The sequence below is a fragment of the Talpa occidentalis genome, unplaced genomic scaffold, assembly GCF_014898055.3.
Source record: "Talpa occidentalis isolate TD23 unplaced genomic scaffold, MPIMG_talOcc4v2.1 talOcc4.14, whole genome shotgun sequence".
Taxonomy (NCBI): domain Eukaryota; kingdom Metazoa; phylum Chordata; class Mammalia; order Eulipotyphla; family Talpidae; genus Talpa; species Talpa occidentalis.
In genome coordinates this window covers 10,917,002-10,932,491 of record NW_023601433.1, presented here as the reverse complement: position 1 = coordinate 10,932,491, position 15,490 = coordinate 10,917,002, and the positions used below count along the sequence as shown (strand labels likewise).

At 48.4% G+C, this 15,490-nt stretch overlaps 1 long non-coding RNA gene across 1 annotated transcript; it reads right to left on the bottom strand.

Moving 5' to 3' along the window:
• Window positions 1–11,280: 11,280 nt before the first annotated feature.
• Window positions 11,281–14,778, bottom strand: LOC129145823 (uncharacterized). The gene is made up of 3 exons (XR_008551913.1): window positions 14,644–14,778; window positions 13,280–13,423; window positions 11,281–11,303 (listed from the first exon to the last, which is right to left on the bottom strand). It is a non-coding gene; the product is annotated as an uncharacterized LOC129145823 (long non-coding RNA).
• Window positions 14,779–15,490: the final 712 nt, after the last annotated feature.

The following is a 15,490-nucleotide window of genomic DNA, read 5'->3' as shown; positions in this document are numbered from 1 at the left end:
GCTAGGGGTGCAATATTTAAACCCTATTTATAGAATCAGATTAGTGGTGGGAGTAAATAGGACAGTCAGGAAAAAAACTGTTAAATTAAGAAGATTCCCATCTCCCTAACATACAGTAGTGTGATTTTTCCGGAAAACAAGTACCTCTGGGCTTCATTTTTCTCTCTTTGATCTCAAAATAAACACCAACCTCCACACTTCTTGGTCATGCACTGTTGATTCATTAAAAAGCCATATGCTGGTTTCCTGTAAGTGCTGAACTCATAATGAATATGGGCAAAGTCAAGAAACATCATTTAAGGAAAAATTTGCAACAAAATTAGCCTCAAGACTAAGTGTAATAACTGTATCACTGTTTCCACTATTTGGACTTTTTCCCATCAGAATTTACAATGTCCTTAGTGAAAACACAAATATACATGTTTCCTAGAACAAAGAACTCTAACTTAGCAAGAGATGGAATGGTGGCTACACTCCAGAATGAGGAATTTACGTGAAAGTCTTAAGATGCCCATTCTAGCCACTCAAAGCACCCCGTGACTTTTGAGACCCCATGCACTATCCTACCAAAAATCTGCTCCCAAATTTGTCTTGGTCAGGGTTCTCCAGAGAAAACCAGAAACAATAGGATAGAAACACACAGGTGTATATATGATCATATGTATGATTTATTATAAGCAACTAACAAGTCTTTATAATTGTTCCATAACTACGGAGGCTGAGGAGTCCCAAGATCTGCACTCAGCAAACTGGAGACCCAGGAAAGTCAAAAGTGTAAGTTCCAGTCCAAGTTTGAGGCCAAAGAGAACCAATGCCTCAGCTCACAGAGAGGGAGCTCCTCCTTACTCAACCTTCTTGTTCTTTGGAGGCCTTCAATGGCTTTATCAAAGTGTGCTCCACAGAATTCTAGTTCTTGAGAAGTTAATATAGACAATTTGATATGAAAGGGTTCCAATGTCAAATAAGTTTGGGAAATTCTGGGTCAAAAAGCTAGAGATTTCCCTTTACAGTCCTTCTCAGAGCCTTTAGTGTCAGTGTGTTTTGTGATACTCCAAGAAGGGGGGATGCTTTTCACAGCTCTCCAAATGAATTTATTTGTTTGGCATTCAACACCTCTCCAAGTACTGGAATAGGGCTTCATAAAGTACTGCAGAGCAGAGACTGTGTTTTATCTGATTTTGTACCCCAGTCTCCAGCTCAGTGCCTGCCAAACAGAAGAAGCCCAATAAAAGTTTGAGAGTCTATTAAATGAAATGATGAATGGTGAATAAGAGGGCAATAGAGATACAGCCAAGCCCTGAACACATTGTGCACAGGACTAGCTGAGACTGGGCGAGTACCCCCAGCCTACTCCCAGAGGGCCGGAAAAGGCAAACTTGGATTTTCAGGACCCTGGAGCAGAGCCGAAGCTCATGCCCTTACAGAAGCCACAGGAAAACTCACAGGCCCCTGGGAGCTGCTGTCACCAGTGAGCAAGTGGGGTTGGTGTCTTAACATCCCAGTTTCTCCACCCCCAGATGGGGCAGAATAACTTTTTTGAGCTGGGGTTATACCACCCCACGTGCCCCAGGGGCTGTGCTAAGTGGCCCACAGTAGCCACTTGGGTGATGCAGACTCCTCACCCCCCTGCCTCACTGCCTCACTTCCCTGGACGACCTCCCACATTATCCTCTTGTTCCTGGCCTTGCCCCATCCTCCTTCTGGGGCATCCCCTGTACAAATAATAATAAGTGATTGTCTTCCTGTGGACTCTTTCCTGTCTTGACTCCACATCAACTGCAGGATCTCAGGACCCCTGGAGCCCCCCCCACCATCATTTCATGGTGTCATCTAAGGGGGGACCTCATGTATACTCACAGTCCTGCTCAGCAGCTGCTGTCCCTCACTGCTCGTCATTCATTCAGTCGACATGAAGGACTCTGCGGCAGGCACTGGGGGTGGGAAGGTGAGCAAGACGGGCTTGGGACTGGCCCTCAGAAAGCTGCAAGGTTTTATTTAATTTTTTAAAATATATTTTTGTGTAGAAGCTGGGGTGTAGGGCAGAGGTGTGGGGGGAGGGTGAGAGGATTCACCAGAGACAGAGTGGGGAGCAGAACAGGTGGATCTACTGAAATCCACTGCTGAGGGGAGCAGTGGGGAGACAGGAGAGGTCTGCTGTGTCATGTGGGCAGCTCCCTGCCCAGGGATCGAACTCAGGCCATAGCAGTGATAGTGCTGAGTCTTAACCCTAGGCCACCAGGGAGGCCCAAAGCTGCAAGGTTTTTAGGGAAGACCAACACAAACTGCATTATCACACAAATTTAATTGCCTAAAAGTGAAACTACGGAGTGTTCTGAAGGAGAAAAACTGGAGGGCCCAACCCACTCCAAGCTGAGGGGGAGGCTTCCCGGGGAACTTGAATTCACTGCTGAGACATGAAGGATGACTAGGAACGTGAAGGATGAATAGGGATCTGGGTGGGGTCAGGAGGAGAGATCCAGGCAGCGGCAACAGCATATGCAAAGGCCTTGGGTAGCAGAATGCACTTCTCTCCATGCCAGAACCCCTGCTAGATCACCCTCTCAAGGCTCCTGGAGTCATCAAGCCTGTCTAGGGAGCAGGAGCCGAGGTGGGGAGAAAAGCCCAGGTCTCCACGCTGGGCCACACCATGTCCTGGGGCTACCAAACAGCCATGCTTGTTCTCTGAGGCTCAGGAACTTCCACAGATCCACCTCCCTCCGGCCCCGTGGACTGTTGACCAGCCCTTCTCTGCAGGATTCCCCTCCCCGGCCCCTCGGAGTGGGCAAGGCCAGTGGCTTCCTTTGGCCAATGAAATGCGGATAGAAGTAATAACCGCCGCTTGCTGCAGGAAGCCTTTCACAGCTGACGCACCTTTGAGTTCTTCCCCTTCTGCGGTCAGGGGGCAGCTGGTAAGGACCCAGCAGGGTCAGCTCTGACTGTCCGGGGTGACAGTGACACACCAGGGGACCCTCCAGAATCAGGTGGTAGACACAAAAAGTAAACCTTTGTGGGTTTAAGACACTGAGATCTGGGGGTGACTGCGGGGGCACTGGCTAGGCCAACCCTGACCAGTAACCCTGTGCAGTTGCTCCAGGAAAGACACGCGGCGCCCAGGGGCAGGACTTCAGTGTCTGCTGTGCCTCCTCCGGTCACGATTGACCTGTTCTTAAGACAAGCGGGGCAAGTTGCTGAAGCTCTTTATTCCTGTGCTGTCATCTATAAAATAGTAATAATTGTTTTTACTGCATCTTCTTGTGAGAATTACGTAAGTTAATTTATGGAAGGTGCTTGGAAAATTGCCAGGCACAGAGTAAGTGCTCAATAAATATTAGCTTTATTATTAATATTTCTTTGAAAACAAACAACAGTTGGATGTTGCAGGTGGCCCAGATCCCTCCTTTAGGAAAAGCATTATCCAAGAGAAAGCTCGCCGGCATCTGGCCTACAGGAGAGGCGATCTTCTGTATCAAGGGATGCGAACCCCAGTGTCTCTGAGGAGCTAGCCATTGAGGGAACAGGCATGTTTAGCTTCCTCTTTTTTCATGTCTGATAGAGGCCGAGGTACAAAGAAAAACGCATCTTCTCTAAGAAAAACAATGATGCAAGCCAAGTGGTAAAAGACAACAGATTCTCAGCTTCCATATGGGAGGATGTGCCAATTTGGGTGCATTGGGGGGGGGGGGAGAGAGAGCAGGTCCCCTCCCACAAGGGGCCCCTGGCAGCCACCTGCCAATGTGAGTGAAGCGTTGCTAGAATTCCAGAGTGTTTTCTTAAGCAGCAGGAGACACGATTTTAAAATGTGAACTTGTTTTTATTTAAAACACTGTGGAGTCCAAAGGGATCATATTAGAAAGTTGGATGCAATGTGTGGTCTGCATCTTCTGTTTTCAAGATCCTGCACTGCAAAGAGGAATAGGAGGGGATGCTGGGGGTGGGGGGCAGATGTACAAACATTCAGTGATGGCATTTCCCGAACCTGGGAGATGGCTTCCCAAAGATGCACTTAGCCCCGTCTCCTGCAGACATAAGCCCCTCTCATATTTGAAATGCAGTGTTTTCAGAATCCACCGCCCTCTCCAAGCTGCTCAAACTCTGGTCCCTGTCTCATTCTGAGCTCAAATCAATGTACCTTTGGGAGAAGCAAACCCCTGGCTTTTTTTTTTTTTTTTTTTTTTTAAGATTTATTTATTTACTTATTTATACAAGCACTGGGTACAGTCAGAAGCCCCAGAGGGTGAGAGAATTCACCAGAGCCAGAGTGGGGAACAGAACAGGCAAACTGACGAAATACACTGCTGAGGGGAGCTGAGGGGAGCAGCAGGCGTGGCAGAAGAGGTCTGTCGCGCCATGTGGGACCCTCGCGGGCGGCTGGGGATCGAACCGGCGCTGCAGAGGCTGCGGGCAGCTTCGCAGCCCAGCGCTCAACCGCTGCGCCACCAGGGGAGGCTCCAAACCCCTGGCTTTTATGGCCTCAAAATAGGAGCCGAACAGAGAGGAGCCTTGTCACTACCAGCATCACAGGCCACTGGAAGACACGGGAATCGGAGGCCCTGAGGAAGGTGCTCCCCCTCCTGAGCAGCCCTGGGGCAACGCCGCCACCAGTCTGTTCATTTGGAAGCTGTCTCGCCCCAAGCCCGAGGGTCAGCCAACAGCAGGTGTGTGGTTGCGGCCGCCCACCCTTCCCTCCTGCCCTTCTCTCCCACACAGTGGGTTAAGGGCAGAGTTTAGGAATCTCCCCTGCCCCACCTTTGTCCATTTGACCTTGGCCTGGGTAACTGATTTCATCTCAGCCAGAGTAGATCAGCGGGACCTTCAAAACTGTTACCAGGGACTTCTAAGTTGACACCAGGCGGATCATTGCAAATGTTTTTGATGATTCAGTCTCTTATCTGTAATGTAGGTGTAATAATAGCATCTTTGGGGCATCACACTGGCATGTCCGTCCCGGTGAGCCTGGGGGAGAGATGGCATGCCCCCGCCCGCCCGGCTGCACACCATCACACATGTGAACAGCTGCACTGCTCCTAGCAGCCCAATGGGGGGGGGGTGGTGAGATGTGATTTTGAGAAATGTGATTTAAAAAAAACTTTACAATGATGCATTAATACTTCACATGACTGTCAGGGGTTCTCACTGCAATTTGTGTTTCCGTGTTGGTTTCTCTAAACAGAGCTGGAAGATTGTTTTCTCCCTAATCTGACCTCGGTTCCAATACCAGGCTTTGTCTGATTTCTTGCATGTGGTCTAAACACACAGCCACACACAAACATGAGAGCAAATTTGTTTTTTATTTTTAAATTTTATTTTTATATTCCCCATACAATTGCAATCCCCTTATTTTGACCCCAACCCTCCTTTCCCCATCCCCCTCCCCCATAGAGTGTCTCTGGTTCATAGTTGTTTGTTGATTTTGATTTTTTTCCTGGTCCCTTATTTATGTTTTCTAGATTCCTGCTATGAGTGAGACCATCCGGTATTTTTCTTTTTCTTTTTGGCTTATTTCGCTGAGCATGATCCCTTCCAGCGCCATCCATGTTGCTGCAAACTGTGTGTGTTATCTTTTTTGAATGCTGAGTAATATTCCATGGTGTATATGGGCCACATCTTCTTGATCCAGTCATCTATTTTTGGGCATTTGGGTTGTTTCCAAAGCTTAGCTATTGTAAACAGTGCTGCTATAAACATAGGGGTGCAGGTGCTCTTTGGAATTAATGTTTCTGTGTCCTTTGGGTAAATACCTAGGGGTGGAATTCCTGGATCATATGGAAGCTCTATCTTTAGTAGGTTGAGGAATCTCCACACAGCTCTCCATAGTGGTTGGACCAATGCAAATTGGTTTTTAATCATAAGGAAGAGGGAGAGGGGGAGCCTTCGCTTGGTAATGAAATGAGGAAATTCCAATGTTCTGGAAGAACAAAAACCACCTTTCTAGAAACATTTTTTTCCAGAATCATCCTCATTAATATTAGAAGACATCTGCCATCATTTAAATAGATGGAGCCGTAAAACATGTCTATAACTAGCACAAATTCGTTTATTTCAAGTGGGTTCCTAGTGGCAGTCCGGGGGGCACTTGTTGACTTCCTTGCAGGCACATGGGAGTGATTCTTTCTTTGGTGGGAACCTGGGATGTGGCAAGTCCTTATGAAGGGGCCAGTGCCAGGGAGAGAGAAGCAAGCTGTTCTTCCATCTCCTCCAGCCACCACCAGAGCAAAACCCATCAGCTTTCCACACAAGATGAGAACCTGTTTGTTTCTATGTTCTTCCGTTACCCTCCAAATATTTTTGGCCCTGGAGAGGGAAGAGTGGGTGTTTCAGTGGAGCAAGGGGTACAGGTTAGGAGAAGGGTAGGTGACCAGAGCCAGGTAGGGTGACCAAGAGCACATAGCCAGGCCTCAGCCAGCAGGGGTCAAGGGACCAGCTGATTCTGGGCAATTGCTTTTTAGCTCACGGTTGCAGCGGCCATGCAGCTCTCCAAACAGCAGCACAGGCCGCTATTCAGAGTTCCTCTATCAAAAAAGGGTGAAATATTTTCGATAGGATGGAACTTGAGGGGGTTGTACTGTGACAATAAATCAGAAAGTGAAAGACAGTTACTGAATGGTGTCACTCATGGGTGAACTACAAATACAAAAAATGAGGTACAAAACATGACAAAAAATAACTCTTTGATGCTGAAAAATATAGTGGTTACTAGAGGGGGAGGAGAAAGGGTTTAGGAAAGTTGGGGAGAGGGCATTCATGTGATAGCAATGAGGGCACTAGAACTCTGGTGGTGGGTGAAATGAGGTTTATAAATACATAGAGATGATGATGTACCCCCCAAATTTATATATGATTGGCAATCAATGGTAAATCAATTAATTTTTTAAAAAGAAAGAAATGCTTCTGTTTTAAGCAACTGAGTTTGGGGAGCTATTTGTTACCGCAGCAGAACCTATCTCAAGCTGACTGTTGTGGACTACACACCATTTAGAGAGTGAGAGGCTGTTAGAAGATGCCTACAGGCCATGGCTGATGATTGACTTTCCCCTCCCGGACACCATGAGGCAGAGCAGAGTTTGTGAAGGGCCAGAGAAAGTCTCCAGAATGGAGTCTTTGCAATAGTTGTTACCACCCTAGTGGAAAGATATTAGGCAGTCAATGGAACAAATGACTAAAAGTGGTTGGGCTGGCAGAGGAGATAGGAGGTAGTCAGAGTGTGGTTTCTTTTTATATGCCCTCCCCACCAGCCAGTGTCACAGTGCCTTTGCCTTGGGGGCCACTCCTACACTCACATAGCATCTCACCCTAACCATGCAAGAGTTTGATCTCTCAAGATCCCAGATCAAGATTAAAACTAGCATTGCTATCTCTTGCACTTTGTCCAAGAACCAACTCATTCCCTTTCAAACAAAGCCATCTGCCTCTCCTGTAGTAGTAAATGTATGAAGCTTTAAATATTTCAGGTCCGTATGTTTATAAATGCGCATAGAGTGGGATACCGAAATCCTAAGTGGACAATTTAGCAAATTATCATCAGGCCAAGACCCTTGTAATTATCACCTAATTGGCAAATTTCTGCAGGATGCTAAATTGGAACTTCCTGCAAAGGCACTGAGCCGCATAGGGGATGAATTCCAAAGCTGTGAACACAAAATCAGGCACATAGCTCTGGAAACCAGGTCCACCTGCGTGTAATGAAGGGTTGCGTTGTTGGAGGTGAGGGGAGATTTGTAAAGAGCATCTCTTTTGGAGAAGTTGGAGCTGAGACACCAATACCGTCACATACACAATATGTTTATTGTACACACACACACACACACACACACACACACACCAAAGATGAAGGGACAAGATGGAATCCATTTACGATGGTGACATCTGGTCACAGAGAGGGTGCCTATGTGGGGAGGAGGCAGTGGCTAGGGTGCCAGCCAACCTCTCTGGCCTGATCTTAGCCAAGTTTTTCTTTCACTCCCTTCCAAGTCTCCCCCTCCATTCCCATCAATCCCAGGAGCTACCCTATATTTTGCTGTGTAACTAGAGCCAGTTCTTGCTGAGAAGTCTGCCTCAAAGAGATGCTTAATCACCTGGTAAACATAGGTTCCTGCACAAGGAGAAGAAACTAGTTTCAATTTCTCAAGGGGAAGAACCCCTTGGGACAGAGCAGCTCTGGGCTCATTTACTTAGTAAACATTTACAGAGCACCTACTATGTGCCAGGCACTGTCCAAGTACCAGGATATGGAGCTAAATAGCACAGACACATCTCTATTCCCAAGGCAACCATCATCTGGCTAACAGACTGCAGGCATCAAACATCTAATTATGCAATTAATTCATTCTTCTGTGGATTGTTCCATCAATGTGGATTTCTACCCATCTATCAATAAATACTTGAAACCTGCAATGAGTAAACTGCTGTGCAAGGAACAGGGGGAAAAGTTCAACAATCTATGCCTCCCTTTCTGAGTTTACAGTTTAGCTGGTGACATAGGTATGTGCTCACGTAGCTGAGTGTCTGGACACAAGTTCTCACTTGTACGGGGCGTGGGGAGCTGTTCCTTCCAACGTTAGGGATTTGGGAAGGTTTTCTGGAGAAAGTGGGATCTGAGTAGAGCCTCAACAGTGGTTTCCCCTATGTGTATACAGTATACCTATATGAAAAACGTGTGTATATTTCTGATACATATTTATACATTTCTCTGATATATTTCATATCAAAATATAATCTTAAAATTGTTATATTTTAAATAATGAATAATAAGTAGTTTGAAATATTAAAAGATAGTAAAATATTCTACATATCTCTGATATATAATCTGAGAAATATTTTGTCTTTTTTTATAAAGATTATTTATTCATACAAGAGCTGGGGTACAGGCCAGAGGTGTGGGGGGTGAGAGGATTCACCAAAGACAGAGTGGGGAACAGAATGGGTGGATTGACTGAAATACATTGCTGAGGGGAGCAGCGGTTGAGTCAGGAGAGGTCTGCTGCGCCATGTGGCTATCTCCCTGGCTGGGGATCGAACTCAGGCTTCAGTGGCTGCAGACAGTTTCATAGGGTGCGTCTCAACCCCTTGCGCCACCAGGGAGGCCCAATATTTTGTCACTTTTTCAAAAGCAAAATAGCCTTTTTTAAAGTAGAAAATAATATGCACTCATTTCCAAAACGCATGGGTTCAACAATACAGAAAACATCCCTGTGAAATCACCCACCTGAAGTCCTGCCGGCACAGGTGACCGCAGCCCGCGCCGCCAGCGCCCTCCTGTGCCGCTGCGGGATGGTGCCATGCACGCAGTGGTGGAACCAGCTGTTTTCACTCAACAGTACGTCATGGACATTTTTCCATGCCAATTATTCCCAATCTACATCACCATTTAAGTGGCTGGAGAGTATTCCGTTATACGGATGTACTCTAAATTAATCAAATCCCCATCGATAAACATTTAGTGTTGCGGTCAAGGGCACAGGCTCTGGATCCCAGAGTCTACCATAAATCCACTCTGGCTGGGTGATTCAGGGTGGAGCTCTAACCTCTGAGGCAGATTCCTCCTCTATAAAACGGAGGCTATAATAACCTGCTGCACAGGCATGTTATGAGCAGGTACTTGTAACTATTTAGAATAGTTCCCAGCACATAGTAAATGCTCAGTTAAGCCTCGAGCCTGCCAGCACCATCTGAATATACACTACCCATTACCCACATAGGATGAACTCAGAAGTGGAATCAAATAGCCAAACGGTTTACATATTTAAAATCCTGGTAAATATCTGCCAGTTGCCCTGCCAAACCATACCCACCACGGGTGGGCAGGGGGTTGGTGAGGGGCCCGCCCGCTGGGCCTGGCCCTGCCTCCTGGCCCCAAATGCGGGGACCCTCTCGAGTCGTCGCCACCCAGCACCAGAGCTCTTCTGACTTGCCCAAGCTTCTGGGTGGCATCCTGGAATCCAAAGCAGGAGGAAAATGAACAGCCAGTCAGGTCAGACTCTCTGACTTTGACTTCTAGAAGGAAAACTAGAGTTGAGGCCATATTCGAAAATATAGGTCAAATCTCGGTTTCTGTGGTTACCACACACTGTCAACCACCGGTGACTCCCTCCTCGGGGGCGACGCCAGGGCTCCGAGGCCTGGCAGCCCGGCCTGCCTCCCCCTCGGGCTGTGCCCCCCGCCCGGGGCCCCGGAGGGTCTGCAGGGAGCGCCGCAAAGGGGCGCGACCCCGCGGGCACCCCGCCCTCCACTTCTGAGGGCTGGGGTGTGGGGCGGCGCGGCCTGGGGGGCTGCGGGGGGGCCCTGGCCCGCTCGCCCGCCGGGTCCCCGCGTGCACCGCTGCAGGGGGCGCCCGCCTGCCCTCGGTGGAGACCGGCGGCCGCGGAACAATGTGGTCGGTTGTTTTGCAGCCCGTCAGCCCAGTTCCCGGATCCTCCTTTCCACGCCCCTCGGACCAACCGCCGCTGGCCCGGCGCGCAGAGGGAAGCGCCCCCTTATTTGGTCTTGGAAAGAAAGGGGAAAGGTTATCCTCAGATGCCTGCGGCGTTGGGTCATCGCCGCCGGCGGCCCGCGCCCGGCGCAGTGCCGCGTCCCGCCGGTAGGTGGCGCCGCCGGGCAGCGTCTGGCCGGGGCGCCCCGCGGGGTAAACAAGCCCCCGGCCCGCACGTCCGCCTCGCGGGCGCCTTTTGTGTGCGCGCCGGGGCCCGGCCGGGGCAGAGGGAGGGAGGCAGCGGGGGAAGGGAGAGGAGCGGGAAAAAGAAGGAACAAAGCCCTGTTTATGGGACAGTCCAGCTCTCTGGTTCGGAAGGAAGCTGCGCTTGGAGGGTGTGACTTCCCATTGGCGAGGCGCGAGGGGGTGCGGGCATCGCTTCCCGGCTGGGGTGCATCTTCCTCGTGGTGCATTAGTGAGGTTCCAGATGAGGATTAGTACCAGCAGGGGCGGGGAGGGTGGGGTGTGGGGCTTTCTTTCCTTGCCCCTTGTTCCTTGCCTTGCTGGCCCCTCAGGTGTGCTTAGCGAGATGGCCCAGGCAGGGTGGAAGCTGAGGCCCCCCCTGTTCACTGTAACCCTCAACCTCACACCACACCCACAGACAGGAGTGATCCTCCCCCTTTCACAGGTAACACGACTAGTGGCAAAACTGGGTTTTGAATCCTGGCCCTTCACACTTCAAAGCCAAGGCTTGTCCCGCAGTTAGGAACAACTTACCTGGCCAGTGACTTCTTCAGCAAAGCTCCTGTCAGATGTCTCTTTCTCCAAAGATCTCTAAGGAGAAGCCAAACAGCGATGTGATTTGAATTGCTTCAGCAGAACAAAGCAAAGCTGCTGCCTGGGAGAACAGGGGTGAGGGGAGAGGGGTGTAGAGTTAGGCAAGTCAGCCTGGGGGTGCACTTGCTCCCCAGAAGTGGGAAGCAAACCCCAGGTGATAGGGGTAAAGAGAATCTGGGCCTTAACTTCTACCTTAACTGCCTCAGGGACTTGCATGCTTCAGGACCAGCCTCAGGGATGGCTTCCTACCTGTTACTCCCTGTTCTAGAGCGGACTGCAAAAAGAGGGGGCCTGCTAGGCGGAAAGGTTTGCTAACTTTTATTTTCTATTTTAGGCAAGTTGCAGGCCTTTTGTCTGGCTGAGCTTCTGTCCCTGCCCCTTTCCACTGTTCCATGTGCCTCCTGCGGGGGAAGGAGGGCAATCATTTTCACTCAGAAGACCTGTTTCGGGTTTCTTCTTCTGGACAGAAATTAATTTTCCAAGTCACACAATTTTAAGCAACTTTTGAAAATTGCTGGAGTGATAGTTTCATGCTTTGATTAAATGGTGCCAGTTTTTCTTTGAAAAATAGGAAGTTTGTGTGAACAAAGTTAAATCCAAGAAGTGTGTGTTTTTTCCCTCTATCTCTCTCTTCTCTGTGAAATAGTAAAAAAAAAAAAAATAGTTGCTTCTACCAGTTTTGGGGGTTTTCCAAGTTTCCAAGAATGTACTTAGCTTGCTACATAGTATATTTCTGTGGAAACATTACAGCAAGAATAGTTTGTAGATTATTATTTTCCAGTCATTGTTTTATTGGTTCCCAGCTTGGGTGCAAACTAATGCTGTCTGGATTTGTCCTGACATTCCAGAGCCCAGGTTCCCATCCCAGCAGCCAGAGCGCCGTCCTAGCCGGATGAGGAATGTGGCAGCCGGCTGCCGCCTCGCCGTTCCCAGATGTGCTGGCAAAATGCAAACCGGAGAGAGGTGTCCTCTAGCTCTCGCGATGCTTCATCCTGCCGTTCTCTCCCCCAGAAACTTGTCCCCAAATCTTGAATTGGTTCCATTCAGATGCCTGGGTAATGCCTTGAGGCAGGTGGAACCCATGGGCACAGCTGCATCGCCTGCCCTGTGTGGCCCGGCAGCAGCCATCCAGGGCAGTGCTGTGCAGCCTTTGTCACGCTCCTCCAACTCTGTGCTCCGGTTCTTTCAAAGATTTAATGATTTCGTCATTTGTGAAGGACTTAACAGAGTGTCTGGCCTATGGGGAGTACAGCAGAGCCACCTCCTAGGGTTGTTGGGGGAATTAAATGAAGTAGTGCCTGTAAAATCCTTAGCGAGGGGCCTGGCACCCCAGAAGGGCTCAGTAAATATCTCGTGACTGGTAAACCAGCTACCTGTGATTGAGTGTCAGCTATATGCTACAAGTTATGTGAAGCCTGTTTACATAGGCCCTTGAATCCTTATGAAAAACCCTAGGATGTGGATAAAGTTATCACAACCACAGGGAATTCAGAACAAGGTGGGCTACAAAAATGACCAAAGTCCCATGGCTACTGTGTGGCAGGGCCAGAATCTGACTCCAAAGTGTGTGCCCTTTTGATTAGGGACAGCCTGGGAGGACAGAAGCATGGTGAACAGTCCTATGGGATGAGCCAAAGGATTGTCATGGGAGGGGGGTGTCATTACTGACTCCTCAATATGAATAGTTTGCTATCAACCTTGTGTCTTCGAGTGGCTAGAGAAGATGGTGGCAAAAGCTGATTACACATGCAGACAGAAGTCCCAGGGGACAGTAGCCACCTTTGGTCTCCTGCTTGTTTGCCTAAATTTCTAAAGTTTCATGGGGCCTTTTATAGCCTAGAGTAGAGATGGGCCAGAATGCCTTCTGTATGGGCCAGAACGCCTTCTGTATGGGCCAGAATGCCTTCTGTTTCTGCAAAAGACAGAAACCCAACCTAAACTGATTTAAGCATAAAAGAGATATAACTGATTCATGAAACTGGCAATGGAAAGTCTCAGCTTCAGGTACCGTTTGCTCCAGGAGCTCAACATTATTACCTGAACTTGGCCGTATCCATATCTCAGCTAGTTTTCTCTATGTTGACTTTCTTTTTTTGTTGTTGTTGTTGTTGACTTTATTTTCATATTGATCTCTCACTGGCCTCTTTGGCCCTCCTTGGTCAGGCCTAAGTAAACTGGTCCCTACAAGAAAAGGAATGTTTCTCTTCACTAAAGGAGATTAGGGATGCTAGGCAGGCAAGCAGGCAAGCAGGCTGCCATAGATGTCCACTTCCATCCTGCCTCCATAGCACCATCCATTGGAAAGATGGTGGAGAAAAGACTAATTGTGAACATTTCTGCCACATAGGACACTCATAAAGCAAACAGGCAGGGGTAACTAGAATGACCTCCAGTTATCCAGGGGACCCAGGAGAACCCAAGATCCTACTGTTTCAAGTCAGGCTAACTAATTCTAACTGATAGAGGAAAACCTTGAGGTCCCTAAGGTTTATGTAGCAAGGTCTTGAAAAATCCTCAGCATCCTACTGAGCAAAATGCTTTACCAATATAAAACATAATAATGTAAATATAATAAATAATAAAATGCTAAACAATATAGCTATATACAAATATCTGTAAAAGTAGATATATGTAGGGCCTCCCCTGGTGGTGCAGCGGTTGAGCGCTGGGCTGCGAGTTACTGTCCACAGCCTCTGCAGCGCCAGTTCAATCCCCGGCCGCCAGGCAAGGGTCCCTCATGGCGCGCAGACCTCTCCTGCCACCCACTGCTCCCCTCAGCAGTGTATTTTGTCAGTTTGCCTGTTCTGCTCCCTGCTCTGGCTCTGGTGAATTCTCTAACCCCTCCCGCGCTTCTGACTGTATCCAGTGCTTGTATAAATAAAATAAATAAATCTAAAAAAACTAAATATATGTACATATATACCATTCTAAGTAATGATCTATAAATTAATGTTAAACTATAATAAAATCTGGCTAAACTTACTGAACCAAAGATCCCAATAGACCCTGAATGGGAGTCACCACACAGACAACTCTGCTGAAACATTACAAATCCACACTGAGGGTGGATGCTGGCTGTTGATGAGGCTGATCGTGAGCTTCATGATGATTCATTCCTCATGCCAATCTGAGGTACTTCCAACAGGTGCCTGAGCAAATTGGCAAATTACTAGATATCATGGATCTTTGGTCACCTCTCCAACAGTTAGCTTGAGAACATTCACTGGACTAATTCTAAGCTGCTACTTTCCTGACATTCAATGCACCCCTGCACCAGGGGTGGAGACTGGACTCCATTTGGAGGGAAGCATGCGTGGTGCAATTACCCAAGTGTGTCTCTATGTCAAGAGCACTTCAATGTCATATCCCAGCACATGAGGAGGGAGCAGGTAAAAACCAACCAGAACAGGTGTTTGCCTCTTGGAATATGTCTGCCTTTCCACCCCTTTGTCTTTGCTGGTGCTCTGGCTGCAGACATTATTAGCTTCCTTTTCCAGAAAGGCGATTGATGCTTCAAGAGATCCTGTTGTCACTTGCTGCAAATCACACAGAAGAAGTGAGGGAGATTAGTCAGGTTTAGTCCCAGACCCAAGTCATTCATGTCTTCATTTATCAAGTGATTACTGAGAATTTATTGGTGCCAGGCAGGGTGCTGGGGTCTGTGGGATCTGGGAGGAGCAAGACAGACAGGACCTTGTACTCAGTGAGTTTAGAATGTACTGGAGACAAACATTAATTGAGCAATCAAAGTATACTGCTTCAAATTATGTGTGGTACTGTGAATGAGACTATCTGTAACGGGGAGCTCTGACTATCTTTGCCTGGGCTCACCCACAAACTGACACTGAGTTTGGGCTTAGATGTGAGGGACTCATCTGGGGGATGAATGCAGAGAGGAAGGAAGGTGATAAAAGGCACAGCCACAGATCGCTGACCCATGGGCAAACTGGCATGCAGTCACTCTGGGATGTGCTGAGAGATTTCACTGCCCCACTGCTGAGGATGCTGGGTGTTCATCCTCACCTCTGCACCCCTTGTCATCTGAAGGGTGCTCTTAGGGGTTGTGTGTGCCCCACCCCAGCACTTCCACCCTCTAGGAGGATCTGGCTGAATGCTGGGCTGCAGCCACAGGGGACTCTCAGGCAGAAACGCAGAGGCAAGTGCTTGAGAGACATTGTCTGTCCATCTAGACCCTTCCATCAAAGCCCCAGGACTCATTGGGTGTAGACAGAGTCTGCTACACTCACC